This window comes from Delphinapterus leucas, chromosome 8 (assembly GCF_059928025.1).
Source record: "Delphinapterus leucas isolate spDelLeu-1000000601 "Yukka" chromosome 8, BTC_Dleu_Yukka2, whole genome shotgun sequence".
Lineage (NCBI taxonomy): Eukaryota > Metazoa > Chordata > Mammalia > Artiodactyla > Monodontidae > Delphinapterus > Delphinapterus leucas.
The window spans coordinates 18,975,682-18,989,106 of record NC_143136.1 but is presented as its reverse complement, the minus strand read 5'-3'; positions in this window follow the sequence as shown (position 1 = coordinate 18,989,106).

Here is a 13,425-nt window from a genome sequence, read left to right as displayed (position 1 = left end):
CTGGACTTTGCCCCAGGAAGCAAACAGCATGGAAAGGGGTGTGGCAAGGCGTTGAACCCGAGGAAGGGAGAGAAAGTTGGGTTTGCCACTCATATCAGGATCCCGGAATGTGTGGGAAATAATGGGTGCTGGGTCCTGGTGACCGTCTCCTCCATGGACCCAAGAAAGACAACAGGGTGGTGCTATTTTGTTCAAGGCTATGAACAAGTGTGGGTGATGATTCAGTATACTGATGAAGACCAGGATGTGGAAGAAAGGGAGGAAAGAGGATGAGTAGGAGGACTCTGATGCTCCTGGCTGGAAGCAGAGGAGTGGGGGTAATAAAGATAAAGCACACTCCATGATCTGGGCTTCAGCACACACAAAAATATCTTTTCTAAGCCTTTTTCCCATAGCCATCCCCCCGCCAGCCATGAAATACAGAAGACTCTGGGCTGGGAAATCAGGCAGACCTGAGATTGATCCTGATTGCCACTTACTGGCTGTATGACCTTGGGCAAGTCCCATGACCTCTCTGAGCCTCATCTTTTACCTGGGGATAATTATCAAAAGGCCTATGTAGGGACTGAGTCATCAGTTATGTAAAGTATTTGACACGTGATAGACAATCAACAAAGTTACACACAGACACACACACACACACACAGAGGAGGGTCACTCACTATGTGGGAGGCCCTAGAATTTTGCCTCTCAGCTCTCTGTCCACCCTCGCCTCCTACCACGTCCCAGCCTCTCTGCTGCACACTGGAGAAATGGAAAGTTTTTCTCCTCTCCACAACCTCCTCTTTTGTTTCTCCAAGAAGGAGGCTGCCTTGCTGCTCCAGCGTGGAGAAAGACAAAAAGAGATGCCAGGGTGATCTGCTGTCCAGTTGGCAAGTCACCCAGCTCCAGGACTTGCAAAGCCCTCTCCCACTTTCCTTCCCCTGCAACTCTGACTCAGTTTCCAGTGTTGCTTCTGAAATCAGGTCAACATCGAAGACGTACTTAAGTTAGGCGAGGGAAATGAGGAGGTGTGTACTCCCACAGAAGCTCCTGACCTCTGAAATTAGTAGGGTAAATCTTCTAAGCCCAGCCTGATAGATGAAGAGGAGACTGTAGCTAAGAGGGCCACTGGGGTTGTTCAAGGCTGGATCTAGGAGCAGGCATAGAGCACTCTCTGCATTAGACTGCCGTGGTCCCCTGGGTTGCTTGGTGTGGAGAGGGTGTGTCAGGAGATTGATGGCACCTCCAGCCTGAAAGGGCTGCCAGGGCACAAATTTGGCAGGGGCTGGGGGAAGACTGCCATATGGCAAGGTAATTCAAAAGAAAGAGTTCCATTCTGCCTGAGACCCCTATAGGTTTTTCTAACTCTCTTGTGTCAGTCCAAAGCCCCTCTTCAAATTGCTTCCTATACTCATTGTCCCCATCAAATGGCGAATAGGCACACAGGCCAACAGTAGGGGGGTGGATGGAAAATGACATGAGACTCAATCCCAGAAGACCGAGTTCAAGTCCTGATTCTACCATTTAAGAGCTGAGCTGGGACTTCCATGGTGGTCCCGTGGTTAAGACTCTGTGCTTCCACTGCAGGGGCATGGGTTCGATCCCTGGTCAGGGATCCTGCATGCTGCGTAGTGTGGCCAGAAAAAAAAAAAAAAGGTTAAAAAGAAAAAGAGCTGAGCAATTTGAGGCAAATCATTAAACATTCCAGAGCCTCACTTTCCCCACCTGTAAAATGGGGGCAAACAGGGGTAGCATTCAAAATACTTAAAAATTGGTAAGTTATGAGTACTGACCTATGAGAATGGACACCAGGGGGCCTTAGAGCCAGAGCTGGGTCCTGGGAGGCCACATTGTGCCAGGCCTTAACCTTTTAGTTGCTGGGTTGTGGGGAAGCCTGCAGGTTTGGAGAGAGGACTGGGAGAGCAGCCGCAGCAGTGGAGAACTCAGCCAGTGACTACTCACCAACTAGTACCAAAGTATTTCCAGATTTTAACAACCAGTACAGCTACACTGGATAGTGATGGCATATTGGTTGCAAGTGAGACCTGAGGAAAAATCCTATCTCACCAGCTACTGTATACATGGTTATTTATTTTAAGCCAAAACTTGAAGTTCTAATTCCTTCTAATTCCTCCTGATCGGTAGAGGACCTGCGACCGCGTCTAACTGCTCTGTCCCTCTAGTCTGTGCAGGCTTCTCTGTGTTAGCTCTCCCAGCTGTCTTCCCCTACACCATCTCCTACAGGCTCTCCAGCTCCATGCCCCTCTGACCAGCACCATGGACAGTTCCAGCTGACCAGCCCATCCTAGGCCATCCCCTTCCTCCTGCCTTATCTCTCCTCTTACCCCACCCATGCCAGCACAGAAACCCTGAGGTATGAACTGAATGTAGGTCACCCCTGAGAAAAGAGTACAGTGGAGTGGTTCAGAACAAGCTCTGGAGTAAAGCCGACTGGATTTGAATCCCAAGCCACCAGCTCTCAGCTGTTTGATCGTATTCCTCCATTTCTATAACACCCAGATTGCTCTCTTGTCAACAGTGAAAACTTTAACAGCTACCTCAAAGGTCGTAAGGTTTAAGTGGGATAAAAGGTTTAAAGAACTTAGCACAGTGCCTGGCTCATTATATGTTCTGAATAAATAAAGAGCACCATTATTCTGTGACTTTCTATCCTATTTAATTCCTCAAACCCTTTTCCAATCCATCTCTGATGAGGGCCCTCTCTCAGGTATAGGTATTATAACATGACCACCAGCTTAGTGTAGCTGGCCTCCTTTGGTGTGAAAGTTGGCTTGGACTTCAAAGATGGTAAGGAAGCCAACCTTTGGTCCATGAGATTCTCTCTTTATTAGTTTTTTTTTTTGCATTTAAAAAATTTTGAGTTAATCTTAGACATACACCAAAATAGTACAAGTGGTTCTCATAAACCTTTCATCCAGTTTCCCCTTAGGTTAACATCTTACATGACCATAGGACGCTTATCAAAAAGAAGAAATTAATGTTGGTACAATGATACTATTAACAAAATTATAGAATTTATTTAGATTTCACAAGTTTGTCCACAAATCTCCTTTCCCTGTTTCAGTATCCAATCCAGGATCCCCCCTGGGGCATTTCCTGAGACTTTCCTTGTTTTTCATGTCCTTGATTCTTTTGAAGAGTACTGTCAATTGTTTTGTAGAATATTCCTCAATCTGGGTTTGTTTCTCATGATTAGAGTAAAATGTGCATTATTGGGAAGCATAACACAGAGTTACAGGCCCTTCTCAGGGCATGATATCAGAGGGTACATCGTGTCAATATGTATTTTTGGTGATGTTAACTTTGATCACTTGGCTAGAGTGGTGTCCGCCAGGATTCTCCACTGCAAACTTGCTCTCTCCCCCTCTTTATTAGATTTTGAACATGCCCATCTTTTACTTCTCTAGAATTAAGTGTTCAGAACCAAGAAACCTGTCCTCGCTGTAACCCATCCATCTGTACACTCCCAACCACTCCTGAGCCATACCCATTCCCTATGACCTGCCTGGTCACTTTCCTGTGAGTTTTCTTTGTTCTTTTATATATATACACACACACACATTCCTTTCCTATCTTTCTTTTTTTTTTAACATCTTTATTGGAGTATAATTGCTTTACAATGGTGTGTTAGTTTCTGCTGTATAACAAAGTGAGTCAGCTATACGTATACATATAGCCCCATATCTCCTCCCTCTTGCATCTCGCTCCCACCCTCCCTATCCCACCCCCTAGGTGGTCACAAAGCACTGAGTTGATCTTCCTGTGTTATACGGCTACTTCCCACTAGCTATCTAGTTTACATTTGGTAGTATATATAAGTCAGTGCTAGTCTCTCACTTCATCCCAGCTTACCCTTCCCCCTCCCCATGTCCTCAAGTCCATTCTCTACATCTGCGTCTTTATTCCTGCCCTGCCCCTAGGTTCTTCATAACCTTTTTTTTTTTTTTTTAGATTCCATATATATGTGTTAGCATACGGTATTTGTTTTTCTCTCTCTGACTTACTTCACTCTGTATGACAGACTTTAGGTTCATCCACCTCACTGCAAATAACTCAATTTCGTTTCTTTTTATGGCTGAGTAATATTCCATTGTATATATGTGCCACGTCTTCTTTATCCATTCATCTGTCGATGAACACTTAGGTTGCTTCCAAGTCCTGGCTATTGTAAATAGAGCTACAATGAACATTATGGTACATGACTTTTTGAATTATGGTTTTCTCAGGGTATATGCCCAGTAGTGGGATTGCTGGGTCGTATGGTAGTTCTATTTGTAGTTTTTTAAGGAACCTCCATACTGTTCTCCATAGTGGCTGTATCAATTTACATTCCCACCAACAGTGCAAGAGGGTTCCCTTTTCTCCACACCCTCTCCAGCATTTATTGTGTGTAGTTTTTTTGATGATGGCCATTCTGACTGGTGTGAGGTGATACCTCATTGTAGTTTTTGTTGTTGTTTTTTTTGCGGTACGCGGGCCTCTCATTGTTGTGGCCTTTCCCGTTGTGGAGCACAGGCTCCGGACGCGCAGGCTCAGCGGCCATGGCTCACGGGCCCAGCCGCTCTGCAGCACGTGGGATCTTCCCGGACCGGGGCACGAACCCGTGTCCCCTGCATTGGCAGGCGGACTCTCAACCACTGCGCCACCAGGGAAGCCCCCCCTCATTGTAGTTTTGATTTGCATTTCTCTAATGATTAGTGATGTTGAGCATTCTTTCATGTGTTTGTTGGCAATCTGTATATCTTCTTTGGAGAAACGTCTATTTAGGTCTTCTGCCAATTTTTGGATTGGGTTGTTTGTTTTTTGATATTGAGCTGTATGAGCTGCTTGTAAATTTTGGAGATTAATCCTTTGTCAGTTGCTTCATTGACGAATATTTTCTCCCATTCTGAGGGTTGTCTTTTGGTCTTGTTTATGGTTTCCTTTGCTGTGCAAAAGCTTTTAAGTTTCATTAGCTCCCATTTGTTTACTTTCGTTTCTATTTCTTTTTCCCTAGGAGGTGGGTCAAAAAGGATCTTGCTGTGATTTATGTCATAGAGTGTTCTGCCTGTGTTTTCCTCTAAGAGTTTTATAGTGTCTGGCCTTACATTTAGGTCTCTAATCCATTTTGAGTTTATTTTTGTGTATGGTGTTAGGGAGTGTTCTAATTTCATTCTTTTACATGCAGCTCTCCTGTTTTCCCAGTACCACTTATTGAAGAGGCTGTCTTTTCTCCATTGTATATTCTTGCCTCCTTTATCAAAAATAAGGTGACCATAAGTGCATGGGTTTATCTCTGGGCTTTCTATCCTGTTCTATTGATCTATATTTCTGTTTTTGTGCCAGTACCACACTGTCTTGATTACTATAGCTTTGTAATATAGTCTGAAGTCAGGGAGCCTGATTCATCCAGCTCCGCTTTTCTTTCTCAAGATTGCTTTGGCTATTCGGGGTCTTTTGTGTTTCCATACAAACTGTGAAATTTTTTGTTCTAGTTCTTTGAAAAATGCTATTAGTAGTTTGATAGGGATTGCATTGACTCTGTAGATTGCTCTGGGTAGTATAGTCATTTTCACAATGTTGATTCTTCCAATCCAAGAACATGGTATATCTCTCCATCTATTTGTATCATCTTTAATTTCTTTCTTCAGTGTCTTATAGTTTTCTGCATACAGCACTTTTGTCTTCTTAGGTAGGTTTTTTCCTAGGTATTGTATTCTTTTTATTGCAATGGTAAATGGGAGTGTTTCTTTAATTTCTCTTTCAGATTTTTCATCATTAGTATATAGGAATGCAAGATATTTCTGTGCATTAATTTTGTATCCTGATACTTTACCAAATTCATTGTTTAGCTCTAGTAGTTTTCTGGTAGAGTCTTTAGGATTCTCTATGTATAGTATCATGTCATCTGCAAACAGTGACAGCTTTACTTCTTCTTTTCTGATTTGGATTCCTTTTATTTCTTTTTCTTCTCTGATTGCCATGGCTGAAACTTCCAAAACTATGTTGAATAATAGTGGTGAGAGTGGGCAGCCTTGTCTTGTTCTTGATCTTAGTGGAAATGGTTTCAGCTTTTCACCACTGAGAATGATGTTGGCTGTGGGTTTGTCATATATGGCCTTTATTATGTTGAGGTAAGTTCCCTCTATGCCTACTTTCTGGAGGGTTTTTATCATAAATGGGTGTTGAATTTTGTCAAAAGCTTTTTCTGCATCTATTGAGATGATCATATAGTTTTTCTCCTTCAATTGGTTAATATGGTGTATCACATTGATTGATTTGTGTATATTGAAGAATTCTTGCATTCCTGGGATATACCCCACTTGATCATGGTGTATGATCCTTTTAATGTGCTGTTGGATTCTGTTTGCTAGTATTTTGTTGAAGATTTTTGCATCTATGTTCATCAGCGATATTAGTCTGTTGTTTTCTTTCTTTGTGACATCTTTGTCTGGTTTTGGTATCAGGGTGATGGTGGCCTCATAGAATGAGTTTGGGAGTGTTCTTCCCTCTGCTATATTTTGGAAGAGTTTGAGAAGCATAGGTGTTAGCTCTTCTCTAAATGTTTGATAGAATTCGCCTGTGAAGCCATCTGGTCCTGGGCTTTTGTTTGTTGGAAGATTTTTAATCACGGTCTCAATTTCAGTGCATGTGATTGGTCTGTTTATATTTTCTATTTCTTCCTGGTTCAGTCTTGGAAGGTGGTGCTTTTCTAAGAATTTGTCCATTTCTTCCAGGTTGTCCATTTTATTGCCGTATAGTTGCTTGTAGTAATCTCTCATGATCCTTTGTATTTCTGCAATGTCAGTTGTTACTTCTTCTTTTTCATTTCTAATTCTATTGATTTGAGTCTTCTCCCATTTTTTCTTGATGAGCCCGGCTAACGGTTTATCAATTTTTTTAATCTTCTTAAAGAACCAGCTTTTAGTTTTATTGATCTTTGCTACTGTTTCCTTGATTTTTTTTTCATTTATTTGTGATCTGATCTTTATGATTTCTTTCCTTCTGCTAACTTTGGGGATTTTTTTGTTCTTCTTTCTCTAATTGCTTTAGGTGTAAGGTTAGGTTGTTTGAGATGTTTCTTGTTTCTTGAGGTAGGATTGTATAGCTATAAACTTCCCTCTTAGAACTGCTTTTGCTGCATCCCATAGGTTTTGGGTCATTGTGTTTTCATTGTCAATTTTTTCTAGGTATTTTTTGATTTCCTCTTTGATTTCTTTGGTGATCTCTTGGTTATCGAGTAGTGTATTGTTTAGCCTCCATGTGTTTGTATTTTTTACAGATTTTTTCCTGTAATTGATATCTAGTCTCGTAGTGCTGTGGTCGGAAAAGATACTTGATACGATTTCAATTTTCTTAAATTAACCATGGCTTGATTTGTGACCCAAGATATGATGAATCCTGGAGAATGTTCCATGAGCACTTGAGAAGAAAGTGTATTCTGTTGTTTTTGGATGGAATGTCTTATAAATATCAATTAAGTCCATCTTGTTTAATGTATCATTTAAAGCTTGTGTTTCCTTATTTATTTTCATTTTGGATGATCTGTCCATTGGTGGAAATGGGGTGTTAAAGTCCCCTACTATGATTGTGTTACTGTCGTTTTCCCCTTTTATGGCTGTTAGCATTTGCCTTATGTATTGAGGTGCTCCTATGTTGGGTGCATAAATATTTACAATTGTTATATCTTCTTCTTGGATTGATCCCTTGATCATTATATAGTGTCCTTGTCTCTTGTAATAGTCTTTATTTTAAAGTCTGTTTTGTCTGACATGACAATTGCTACTCCAGCTTTCTTTTGATTTCCATTTTCATGGAATATCTTTTTCCATCCCCTCACTTTCAGTCTGTATGTGTCCCTAGGTCTGAAGTGGGTCTCTTGTAGACAACATATATACGGGTTTTGTTTTTGTATCCATTCAGCCAGTCTATGTCTTTTGGTTGGAGCATTTAATCCATTTACATTTAAGATAATTATCAATATGTATGTTCCTATTACCATTTTCTTTATTGTTTTGGGTTTGTTATTGTAGGTCTTTTCCTTCTCTTGTGTTTCTTGCCTAGAGAAGTTCCTTTAGCATTTGTTGTAAAGGTGGTTTGGTGGTGCTGAATTCTCTTAGCTTTTGCTTGTCTGTAAAGGTTTTAATTTCTCCATCAAACCTGAAAGAGATCCTTGCTGGGTAGAGTAATCTTGGTTGTAGGTGTTTCCCTTTCATCACGTTTTAAAATTTTTATTTATTTTAGGCTGCGTTGGGTCTTCATTGCTGTGCTGTGCTTTCTCTAGTTGCAGTGAGCGGGGGCTACTCTTTGTTGTGGTGCGCGGGTTTCTCATTGCAGTGGCTCCTCTTGTTGTGGAACATGGGCTCTAGGTGCGTGGGCTTCAGTAGTTGTGGCTCACAGGCTCTATAGCACAGGCTCAGTAGTTGTGGCACACGGGCTTAGTTGCTCGGCCGCATGTGGGATCTTCCTGGACCAGAGCTCGAATCCGTGTCCCCTGCATGTGCAGGCGGATTCTTAACCACTTTGCCACCAGGGAAGCCCTCCCTTTCATCACTTTAAATATGTCCTGCCACTCCCTTCTGGCTTGCAGAGTTTCTGCTGAAAGATCAGCTGTTAACCTTATGGGGATTCCCTTGTATGTTATCTGTTGCTTTTCCCTTGCTGCTTTTAATATTTTTTCTTTGTGTTTAATTTTTGATAGTTTGATTAATATGTGTCTTGGCATGTTTCTCCTTGGATTTATCCTGTATGGGACTCTCTGCACTTCCTGGACTTGATTAACTATTTCCTTTCCTATATTAGGGAAATTTTCAACTATGATCTCCTCAAATATTTTCTCAGTCCCTTTCTTTTTCTCTTCTTCTTCTGGGACCCGTATAATTCGAATGTTTGTGCATTTAATGTTGTCTCAGAGGTCTCTGAGACAGCCCTCAGTTCTTTTCATTCTGTTTTCTTTATTCTGCTCTGAAGTAATTATTTCCACTATTTTATCTTCCAGGTCACTTATCCGTTCTTCTGCCTCAGTTATACTGCTATTGATTCCTTCTAGAGAATTTTAAATTTCCTTTATTGTGTTTTTCATCCTTGTTTGTTTGCTCTTTAGTTCATCTAAGTCCTTGTTAAATGTTTCTTATATTTTCTCCATTCTATTTCCAAGATTTGGGGTCATCTTTATTATCATTACTCTGAATTCTTTTTCAGGTAGACTGCCTATTTCATCTTCATTTGTTAGGTCTGGTGGGTTTTTACCTTGCTCCTTCACCTGCTGTGTGTTTCTCTGTCTTCTCATTTTGCTTAACTTACTGTGTTTGGGGTCTCCTTTTCGCAGACTGTAGGTTCATAGTTCCTGTTGTTTTTGGTGTCTGCCCCCAGTGGGTAAGGTTGGTTCAGTGGGCTGTGTAGGCTTCCTGGTGGAGGGGACTGGTGCCTGTGTTCTGGTGGATGAGGCTGGATCTTGTCTTTCTGTTGGGGAAGACCACATCCGATGGTGTGTTTTGGGGTGTCTGTGACCGTATTATGATTTTAGGCAGCCTCTCTGCTAATGGGTGGGCTTGTATTCCTGTCTTGCTAGTTGTTTGGCATAGGGTATCCAGCACTGTAGCTTGCTGGTCATTGAGTGGAGCTTGGTCTTAATATTGAGATGGAGATCTCTGGGAGAGCTTTCGCCGTTTGATATTACATGGAGCCGGGAGGTCTCTGGTGGACCAATGTCCTGAACTTGGCTCTCCCACCTCAGAGACACAGGCCTGACACCCAGCTGGAGCATCAAGACACTTTTGGGAAGTCTGAGGTCTTCTGCCAGCGTTCAGTAGGTGTTCTGTAGGAGTTGTTCCACACATAGATGTATTTCTGATATATTTGTGAGGAGGAAGGTGATCTCCACGTCTTACTCTTCCTCCATCTTGAAGGTCTCCTCTTTCTTTCTTTCTTTTTCTTTCTTTCTTTTTGGCCGCACCATGTGGCTTGTGAGATCTTAGTTCCCTGACCAGGGATAGAACCTGGGTCCTCAGCAGTGAAAGTGCAGAGTTCTAACCACTGGACTGCCAGGGAATTCCCCTGAGTTTTCTTAAGTTGGGCATTCAGAGGTGTGCGCAGAAGCCAGATGCAGACACACCTGGAGTTTATGAGGGTAACAGGGTACTTCTCAGTTCATTTTCATGGACCTTTTGTCAAGGCCCGGCAGCTTTCGGCTTACAGGGACACTCTGTGAAAACGTGGCCAGCAACTGTCTATGGGAATGTCCAGCCCCTTTCTCAGGTCTGGCCCCAAACTTTGAGCACTTTCTTCAACATATAACATTTGGGTTTTTTAAATCTCTAGTAGCATTCGTTTCTTGGCAATGTATAACTCCTTGCTACCCACTAGCCCAGATCCAGGAACTTCCTTCCTTCCAGAAGGCTCTTCACTACTCCAGGAGTTTGCTATCACCAGATATCCTGCTACCAGAGTAAATACATAGCATTCTTTAAATCGAGTGTGGAGAGATGTGCTTTTCCAACCCTCCCCTTTGTCTCTCTCTGCCCCGAGTCTATTCCAAGTCAGTGTGTCTTCTACACACTGCCCCTTTAGAAGATGAAGAAGCACCACACCTCCTCCAGCCTCATGCAGACTCCATTTTAAAACAGCTTTTGTGTAAAAGTATATTAAAGGCTTCTGGAGAGCCTCAGGAGATGTCTTCATCAAATCCCATTCCCTCTTTGCCCTTTGTTCTGGTTACCATGGCAGTGTAAGAAATAACATCGAGATTTCAAACAACCATTTTATTTTACTTATGATTTTGTGGGTCAGGAATCAAGAAGGGCTTGACCAGGCAGTTCTTACTTGGACTCTGTCATACAGTTACCGTCAGATGTTGGCCAGGGCTGCAGCCTCCTGAAGGCTCCACTGGACTGGACCTCCAAGATGGTGCACTCACACAGCTGATGGTTGATGCTGGCTGTTGGCTGGAAGATCAGCTAGGCTATGGCTGGGGACACCTATCTGTAAGGCCAACTGGCCCGAGGCAGGGGAACACAATCAGATTCACAGGTTGCATCAGACTGAAATTCTCCGGACCACCCAGTTCCAGAAACTGCCCTGGAGACATTCCAGACCACCCAGTTCCGGGAACTGACCTGGGGACTTTGAACCCAGCCCAGCCTTCCCGCCTTTCGAGGGGCGGGACTAACGGTCCCCCAGGATACCCAAAAAGACCACCAAATAAGGAATACCCTGTGCCCTCCCAGATTCACCACACCCCTTTCCCTTCTTCCCCTATAAAATCTTGCCCAACCCTCGCCCGGGTGCGACTTCTCTGGCCCCTTTCTCTGGGACCAGTGAACCTCGCCCGGGAGCGCTCCCTAATAAAGCTCACCTGAAGCTTTCCTCTGTTTCCCGGTGCCGTTTGTTAAGATCCGACCTTACACTATCCATAACCTTTCCAGCTTAGCAAGCTCAGGGTAGAACCAGGCAGAAGCTACATGGCCTTTTCTGACTTAGTCTCAGGCCAGATTCAAGGGGAGAGCAGTGTCAAATAATTTATGGACATATTTTAACCATCGCCACTCCCATCAAAATGAGATCCTCTCACAACATCTAGAACATCGTTTTTCCAGGACCACCTTCCTGGAAGGTTCTTAGCCACCCCAGCCCTATCAGATCTTTAGGTGGAGGCTGGGAGTGCATCTGTCCCACTCCTCATGAGTTCCCACCTCCCTCAGTTTGCTGCTGCAGGGGACCTGAGTTCTGGTCTGGACTCTGCTACTGTGTGACCTTGGGAAAGTGACTTCACCTCTCTGGGCCTCAGTTTCTTCTCTGCAAATTAGGAATTGAAAATAACCTCACTTCACAGGATGTTAGGACTTTTAAAGGATTTTATGTAAATAGCAGACCCAGCAATTGATGCTCCTGATTGTGGAAGAAATATCTGTGGACAAGTCATTTTCCCTCTTGGAGACTTAGTTTATTTATCTCTGAAATGGGGGGGGGGTAATTGCCTTATCCTGCTTCCCCATGCACATGAGAGGGGTCTTACACGGACTGCAGGGAGTGACAGCCCAGAGATTGAGGCTCCCCAACCCCTACCTGGGTGGGAAGCCCCCTACGTCTATCCCTGTGCGTGCAAAGCAGCCTGGGTGTGGCTTGAGGCAGCACGGGCTTGCAAGGTGGGGCTGCTATCTGCCCTACCTGGCCTTATCAGATCCGGGCTGGCCACAGCTCGGCCAGTGGAACAAAGAGGCTTTGAGAACAAGGCTGGGGTGTGGGATGTGGGCCCAAGCCCCGGGAGGCGCGCTCCACCCAGGGGACAGAGGGCATGGGTTGGGAGAGCGGCCACCGCCAACACCTGCCAGAAGTTTTCCTGCAGCAGGGGCACCATCTGAGGTGGGGAGCAGGGCCTGTGCTCCCCACTGAGGGCCTCCATTCCTTCTTTGGGGTGTTTCCTGCTCCAGCACTTCCCACCAGGCCCTCACCTCTGCCCCTTTTATGGGGTGAAGAGTTTCTCCTCCCCTACTTCCATTTCCCCTCCTGGCACCTTTGAGCCCCAGTCGCACTGGCTCCCAGTCCTTGAGCATGGCCTACGCTCTCCTCCGCGCATCCGCTGCCAATCATCCATCCACCTACCCTTGCCCAAGTCACACATACCCAGCCCCAAACCACTTCCAGGCAGTGCCCAGACACTGTACATCCCATCCCCACCCCTCGTCATCTCTCCCCACTTCCTCCCGTGCGACACTGTAGGGAACTTCTCTCCAAATTTTCACCACCTGAAGAATCTGACTGAGCCTGGCAGAGGCCGAGGCCCATCGGGGCCAGAGTTTAAGGTTGTACGAGTTATATACTGCACAAGGGCTCTAGGCTGGGCAGACAAGGGGGGGGGCCCTGAAATCCAGACGTTTTGCATGCCCCGCACGACCTCAGTGTGAGGCTTTCTCCTAAACAGACTTTCTGGTGCCAGGCCAGGAGAGTTGTCTTTTCTAGTTGCATCTTCTGAAGGGGCGTTTTGCTAAGATTTTTAATGGAGGGTCACCTGTTTCCGGTTCCCATCCTGGGGCTGCAGGTGCTAACAGCAGGCCTGGCTGCCTAAAGGATTGTTGCATTGGTTCAGCCCTTCCCCTTCCCTTCCCTTCTCACTGTCAGAAGCCACTCCACAGGCATCCCCTTTGGGCAGGAGCTGGGGGAGAGGGCTGAGTGTGAGCCACAGGGCTTTGGAAGAGCCATGCCCAGCAGTGATGGGGTCTTTCCAAACGAGAGAGGAGGCTGCAAGGACAGCTTGGGGCCGGGTACCTGAGGAGAGGTCTCGCACAGACTAGTTGGGAAGGCAGGTGCAATGGTCCCTGTGTTGTGGGCAGTCTGCCCAGGCAGCTTTAGAGGCCTCACAGCCAGGAGGCTCCCCTACTTTGTCTCCTGGACTCCCACAAGCCAGGTCTCCCCAAGCACCTGACACTTCAGCATGGTCTTCTATTT